Raw genomic sequence first — 8,446 nt, 5'->3', positions numbered from 1 at the left:
GTAGTGATCACTGTCTCCGCTGTGTAGAGATCATATGGAATTGTGTCAATCTGTGTGGATAATGCCACCACTGGAGAATGGTAGTGGTGCCAATCTCATACCATGACTTGGAAACATGCACAAGGAATCCTAAACTCACACGAGCATTCTTCTATGTAGTGATCACTGTCTCCACTGTGTAGAGATCATATGGAATTGTGTCAATCTCTGTGGAGAATGACACCAGTGGAGAATGGCAGTGGTGCCAATCTCATACCATGACCTGAAAACATGCACAAGGAATCCTAAACTCACATGTGCATTTGCACTTTTGCCATTATCCTACTGCAGCCAATAAAATTAGTGGAATGTCAATCTATAGGTTTAGTTTGTCTAGATTACCACTAGCAAAGAATGGCAATGATGCCAATCTCATGCTGGCAACTACATAATGACACTGAGATCATCAAAATCACATGTGGATTGGAATCAGCAGACACCATTCTCGTATGATAAACGGAATACCCCTCCTAGAATAGTAGGGTAAACAAGTGGAGAATGGCAGTGGTGCCAATCTCCTATTAGGCCCTAAGAAATGGCATTGAGAAGCCTAAACTCACATGTGCAGAGTTCATATGGATTTGTGTCAATCTTTGTGGAGAATGCCAGCAGTGGAGAATGGCAGTGGTGCCAATCTCATACCATGAGTTGAAAACATGCACAAGGAATCCTAAACTCACATGTGCATTGGCACTTTTTCAAATATCCTACTGCATCCAATAAAATTAGTGGAATGTCAATCTATAGGTTTAGTTTGTCTAGACTACCACTAGTGGAGAATGGCAGTGATGCCAATCTCATGCTGGCCCTAAGAAATGGCATTGAGAAGCCTAAACTCACATGTGCATTCTTCTATGAAGTGATCACTGTCTCCGCTGTGTAGAGATCATATGGAATTGTGTCATTCTCTTATTAGGCCGAGGAATGTCAATCTATAGGTTTAGTTTATGTAGACTACCACTAGTGGAGAATGGCAGTGATGCCAATCTCCTATGATCATTGGAATACACCTCCTTTTTTTGTTTTTTGCAAAAAGTAGTGCTAGTTATATTGCTTGAAAATGAGAGTACAAGAGGGCCTAAGGCCAGTGGGCTGTAATCACAAACGGATACAGCCCGTGGTAACAAAATAGTAATTACAAGCCTCTCAGGACATAATCATCGCAGTGTGGACAAACAGCCACGGTGGGGGGGAGTAATGCCATTGAAGACTCTGAGCAGAGTGCTGGAAGAACAGGTCTCGATGGTCCCAGTCGTGAAGGAAGTGTCATCTCTTCTCATTCCCTGATCGGGACTCCCCCTGAATCTGATCCCACTGACCCTTGAGTGTGTGAATGATCATGCTCCAAATGTCCGCTAGGGTCTGGGTAGCAGAAGAAGCCTGATCTCCTAAGGTTTGCGTGCATCTGGAGGTCTAGATATGCCAGCCTACAATACTCCTTATGATCTCCCAAACTGGGTCCCGAGTCATTGATCCTGCATCTGTCTCTGTCAGATGCCAAGGGAAGCTGTCCATGTATGCCCAGGTGGCCTGTGTGATGAAGAAAACTGGATCCTACCTAGAGAACTCATAAGCCAAGTGATGTCCCATCTCGGTGCTGCACCAGCAAACGGCTCCCCAAGTGACCGGTCCTAGCTTGGGTGTAGCCCTCGCTAAGATCCCCATGACTCCCTTCCACACTGTCTGAGCATGCGAGCAGCTCCAAAGGCAGTGCTTCAGGGACTCCTCCTCCTGAAAGCACATCTGGTAGTGCCCCTCCTGCCCCATCTGCCTCAGCCAGCTACCAACTAGTAGCCCCTTGTGGGCCACCATCTAAAGAAAGTAAGAGATCTTCCTCGACCGCCAGCTTGCCCAAAGAGTCTTTTAGAACGTGTGAAGAAAAACCAGAGAAATCCCTTGGGCATACCAACTATGTGCCTGGGTGGGTAGCCTGCACTGGAGAGCCCCAAGAGCGTGCCTACCAGTACGCGCACTGTATGAGAAGAAGGGGTGGGGTTCTTAGAGGTCTCCAGTGGTGGCCAGCACCACTCCCCTGGGTCCCACTCCACCTCTTTCAAGGAGCGGCCCTCCCAAATCCAGAGTCTCCAGTCCTGGTCCTGCATAATCAGGGGGTCTAAATGCCACATTTTCCCTTGCAGCCCTATGATGCGAAGGCACTGCCAAGGAAGCTAGGGGTCGATCACGACCTCTCTGCTCTAGAGAAGGCTACCATCAGCGATGGAAAAGAAGTGAATCGAGGAGTCCGAGAAAAGGCCTGCAACCACCAAAGAGATGCCACGGGGTGTGAACTGCCCTAGCCATCTCTCATCTCCCGGGAGGAGCTGTCTTTTGTGATCATGGGAATCCTCCAACCTACAGGAATGGCAGCATTGATCTCCACTCGCTGAGCCTGGATCCCATGTGCCATACCTACTACTGCTACCAGCTCGCCTGGGCTCAATTGGCTATAGACGTCCCTCCAAACCCGAAGCGAGCGCACAGGCCCACGCGCCCAGAGTGCCCATGGGTTATGGGATCTCTCTCCAAGCTGGCGACCTGTATTATCTGTCACCTGGCTGCTCCAGATTAGGGGCTGTCTGTCTATCTCCTCTTGGCAGCTGGGGGGAGCCTGAGAAAGGCTGTGCCGCAACTTCCTCTAGACCGAGACGAGGACACGGAGGAGGGGGGAATGGGGCTGAGTCAGTGGGGCTGAAGTGAAAATCCATCGGATAGATGGCTGCCAATCACCCCCTCTGGGGGATACATGCGCTGAGACGATGCTGAAGCAAGAGCTTCCACGTCTGCCCTCCTAGGGTCAAACCGCAGATGACTAATGCCTGACTCTGCAATTCTAGATCTATGATGCCAAGACCGCCGCCCTCTATCTGGGGGAGGATGACGGTCGACCAGGCGACCTGGGCTATGGTGGCCATCTGAGCCAGACCAAAGAAAGTTCCACACCAGTCTCCTCAGCTGGGCTATGCACGACCTCAAGAAACACCAGCAAGATGCCACATACCAAGCGGTGGCAAGAAGGACTTGATTGACCACAAGGGCCCTGCCTACCAAAGATAGTCGAGCCATGCTCCAGAAGGCTAGCTTCCGTCGTATGGAGACTAGGACCGGTAGGAACTGCTGAGCCGGCGTGATATCCAGCCCTACGTGGAATCCCAGGTAACGTGTCGTTTGTCCTCTAGGGATCGAGCGAAACCCCAGGAAAATACCCCACTGTGATCTGGCTCCTGGATCCGTAAGAAAACCAACTGACTTATGCTAGTTGATTTTCGCCCCAGCGGCATGGCAAAAAACCTCTAGAGACAGTCTCACTCGCTCCAGTGACTCGATATCATCCTGTACATATAGGGCCGTGTCGTTTGCATACTCGAAATCCAAAAGTACTGCATCGTCCCGAATAGGGAGGCGCATCCCTCGAAGATCAGTGGTATGGGCTCGTAGGAAGTGAGTCATGGTCTCCGTAAAAAATAGGAAGAGGTAGGGCGCAAGCGGGCAGCCCTGATGCACCGAGCGCTCGAGGGTGAATCTCTCCCCCATCCTTCCACTGATGATAGCCTTGATGATAACCCGGCCAGAGGCCAATCTGTAGAGACTAGCAATACCTCTGATCCACTCGTCTGGGAAATCAAACCAAGAGAGTGTACCCTTCAAGAAGGACCAGTCTACCCTGTCGTACGCCTTCTCAAAGTCAAGAAGGAGTATGGCAAGTTGCTGGGCCCACTCCGTCGCCTCTGAGAATGTGAAGATGTTGTCCAAAATGCTGCGATCTTGGACAAAACCAGTCTGGGTATCATGGATCAAGTCATGTAGCAGGGGGCAGATGCGGCTACTGATCATCTTTGCGAGGATTTTATAGGCAGTCGGGAGGAGGGTAATAGGGCGCCACTGTCTGATCTCCTGATGGTCCCCCCCTTTGGGGATGAGGCAAATCAAGCCTGTCCCAAGGCTCTCTAGCATCTGTCTGCTGGAGAAGATATGTTGGAAGGCTGCTAGCAAGGGCTGGTGGACTTGCTCCCAGAAGGTGGTGAAGAAAGCTCTAGAGATCCCATCCTCACCTGGGCTTTCTGCCCATCAATAGCGCTCACAGCATCCTACATCTCTGCCACGGTGAAAGGGCGAGAAGGGTTTCGCTCATGCTAGGCTGCACAAGCGACGGTGTATACCTCCACACCTCCTCCCTGCATCGACGGGCACGAGGGTCTGGGGGCTCCTGCTGGAACAGGGATCTATAGAAATCTGTCGCCAAGTCCCGGACCTCATCTGGATCTATCCTGACACTACCATCTTGTGATCTCAGAGATCGGAGCTGTTCCCCTGCTGACCTCTGGCCATGAGTCCTGAAGAACTCTCTGCACATCTTGTCGCCCTTCCTAGCCCAAAATGACTCGGAAGCATGAAACGAGAACTCTGAGCGACGCTGGGTGATCTCCTCTAGCATGGTAACCTCCTATCGTCTGAGCTCCTCAGAGCCTAGAGAAGACTGCTGCATCTGTTGTATTGAGGCTAGATCTCGTCTGACACCCCTCTCCTTCACCCACCACTGCTACCTGACCTAAATCGCCTCCTGCTGACAAATGAGACTAGACTCGGCAAGAACCTGAGCTACCTGAGCTGCCATATCCCCCATGAGGTCCCAATCCTGCTCCCACAGGTCCACTATCCTGCTGCAAACCGCTGCTCTAGAGTAGATGGAGTCTGGGATCCGACATGAGCATGGAGGTAAGAAGTGAGAGGCTGCCAGGACTAGGATGACTGGGGCATGATCAGAGAGGGTCATCCCTAGAATCACCCCTGACTCTCCACCTCTGCCTAATACCCAATCACTGACATAGAAACGGTCCAACTGCTCCAGAAGTCTACCTCCCTCCCTCCTCTAAACCCAAGAGAAATCCAAACTCCCTGTCCATCTACAAAAGTCTATACTACCACTAGTGGAGAATGGCAATGATGCCAATCTCATGCTGGCAACTAAATAATGTCACTGAGATCATCAAACTCACATGTGGAATGGAATCGAACACCACTCTCCTATGATCACTCGAATACCCCTCCTAGAATAGTAGGGTAAACATTTGTACAAGTGGAGAATGGCAGTGGTGCCAATCTCTTATTAGGCCCTAAGAAATGGCATTGAGAAGCCTAAACTCACATGTGCATTCTTCTATGTAGTGATCACTGTCTCCGCTGTGTAGAGATCATATGGAATTGTGTCAATCTCTGTGGAGAATGCCACCAGTGGAGAATGGTAGTGGTGCCAATCTCATACCATGACTTGAAAACATGCACAAGGAATCCTAAACTCACATGTGCATTGGCACTTTTGCCATTATCCTACTACAGCCAATAAAATTAGTGGAATGTCAATCTATAGGTTTAGTTTGTCTAGACTACCACTAGTGGAGAATGGCAGTGATGCCAAACTCATGCTGGCTGGCATTGAGAATCCTAAACTCACATGTGCATTGTTCTATGTAGTGATCACTGTCACCGCTGTGTAGCTTGATCATATGGAATTGTGTCAATCTCTTATTAGGCCCTATAATTTCAATCTATAGGTTTAATTTGTCTAGACTACCACTAGTGGAGAATGGCACTGATGCCAATCTCAGGCTGGCAACTATATAATGACACTAAGATCATCAAACTCACATTTGGCGGACATGAACCTCCTATGATCACTGGAATACCCCTCCTAGAATAGTAGGGTAAACATTTGTACAAGTGGAGAATGGCAGTGGTGCCAATCCCTTATTAGGCCCTAAGAAATGGCATTGAGAAGCCTAAACTCACATGTGCATTCTTCTATGTAGTGATCACTGTCTCCGTTGTGTAGAGATCATATGGAATTGTGTAAATCTCTGTGGAGAATGCCACCACTAGAGTGGTAGTGTTGCTAATGTCATACCATCACCTAAAAACATGCACAAGGAATCCTAAACTCACATGTGCATTCTTCTATGTAGTGATCACTGTCTCCGCTATGTAGAGACCATATGGAATTGTGTCAATCTCGTGGAGAATGCCACTTGTGGAGAATGGCAGTGGTGCCAATCTCATACCATGACCTGGAAACATGGACAAGGAATCATAAACTCACATGTGCATTTGCCCTTTTGCCATTATCCTACTGCAGCCAATAAAATTAGTGGAATGTCAATCTATAGGTTTAGTTTGTCTAGATTACCACTAGCGGAGAATGGCATTGATGCCAATCTCATGCTGGCAACTACATAATGACACTGAGATCATCAAACTCACATGTCGATTGGAATCGGACACCATTCTCCTATGATCACTGGAATACCCCTCCTAGAATAGTAGGGTAAACATTTGTACAAGTGGAGAATGGCATTGGTGCCAATCTCTTATTAGGCCCTAAGAAATCGCATTGAGAAGCCTAAACTCACATGTGCATTCTTCTTTGTAGTGATCACAGTCTCCGCTATGTAGAGTTCATATGGATTTGTGTCAATCTATGTGGAGAATGGCAATGGTGCCAATCTCATACCATGACCTAAAAACATGCACAAGGAATCCTAAACTCACATGTGCATCGGCACTTTTGCCATTATCCTACTGCAGCCAATAATAAGAGATTGGCACCACTACCTTGACCTGAAAACATGCGCAAGGAATCCTAAACTCACATGTGCATTCTTCTATGTAGTGATCACTGTCTCGGCTATGTAGAGATCATATGGAATTGTATCAATCTCTATGGAGAATGCCACCAGTGGAGAATGGTAGTAATGCCAATCTCATACCATGACCTGAAAACATGCACAAGGAATCCTAAACTCACATGTGCATTTGCACTTTTGCCATTATCCTACTGTAGCCAATAAAATTAGTGGAATGTCAATCTATAGGTTTAGTTTGTCTAGATTACCACTAGCAGAGAAAGGCAGTGATGCCAATCTCATGCTGGCAACTACATAATGACAACTACATAATGACACTGAGATCATCAAACTCACATGTGGAATGGAATCGGACACCACTCTCCTATGATCATTGGAATACCCCTCCTAGAATAGTAGGGTAAACATTTGTACAAGTGAAGAATGGCAGTGGTGCCAATCTCTTATTAGGCCCTAAGAAATGGCATTGAGAAGCCTAAACTCACATGTGCATTCTTCTTTGTAGGGATCACAGTCTCGGCTGTGCAGAGTTCATATGGATTTGTGTCAATCTATGTGGAGAATGGCAGTGGTGCCAATCTCATACCATGACCTAAAAACATGCACAAGGAATCCTAAACTCACATGTGCATTGGCACTTTTGCCATTATCCTACTGCAGCCAATAAAATTAGTGGAATGTCAATCTATAGGTTTAGTTTGTCTAGGCTACCACTAGTGGAGAATGGCAGTGATGCCAATCTCATGCTGGCAACTACATAATCACACTGAGATCATCAATGTGGATTGGAATCGGACACCACTCTCCTAGAATACCCCTCCTAGAATAGTAGGGTAAACATTTGTACAAGTGGAGAATGGAAGTGGTGCCAATCTCTTATTAGGCCCTAAGAAATGGCATTGAGAAGCCTAAACTCACATGTGCATTCTTCTATGTAGTGATCACTGTCTCTGCTATGTAGAGATCATATCGAATTGTGTCAATCTCTGTGGAGAATGCCACCAGTGGAGAATGGTAGTGGTGCCAATCTCATAGCATGACCTGAAAACATGCACAAGGAATCCTAAACTCACCTGTGCATTGGCACTTTTGCCATTATCCTACTGCATCTAATAAAATAGTGGAATGTCAATCTATAGGTTTAGTTTGTCTAGACTACCACTAGTTGAGAATGGCAGTGATGCCAATCTCATGCTGGCAACTACATAATGACACTGAGATCATCAAACTCACATGTGGAATGGAATTGGACACCACTCTCCTTAGATCACTGGAATACCCCTTCTAGAATAGTAGGGTAAACATTTGTACAAGTGGAAAATGGCAGTGGTGCCAATCTCTTATTAGGCCCTAAGAAATTGCATTGAGAAGCCTAAACTCACATGTGCATTCTTCTATGTAGTGATCACAGTCTCCGCTGTGTAGAGATCATATGGAATTGTGTCAATCTCTGTGGAGAATGCCACGAGTGGAGAATGGCAGTGGTTCCAATCTCATACCATGACCTAAAAACATGCACCAGGAATCCTAAACTCACATGTGCATTGGCATAGTAACTTTGATATTGTGTTTATTTGCTTACTGTGTTGGTGTAGTTTTTCATAATGCATATATAAGTTGCTTCACCTTGGTGATTTTGTTAATAGAAGTTGCATTGTGGTTGTAATATTTCCTATTACACTTATGATTTTCTATTATACATTTCATTGTGTCCTTGGTTCTTTTGTTAACAGAACATTGCAAGAATGGCTAGCAAGGGAAAGAGAAAGGTT

Source organism: Dipteris shenzhenensis, chromosome 19, assembly GCF_047967505.1.
Source record: "Dipteris shenzhenensis isolate YYH24624 ecotype China chromosome 19, Dip_SZ_1.0, whole genome shotgun sequence".
Lineage (NCBI taxonomy): Eukaryota > Viridiplantae > Streptophyta > Polypodiopsida > Gleicheniales > Dipteridaceae > Dipteris > Dipteris shenzhenensis.
The sequence above is the reverse complement of the archived record's forward strand: the minus strand, read 5'-3'. Positions refer to the sequence as shown.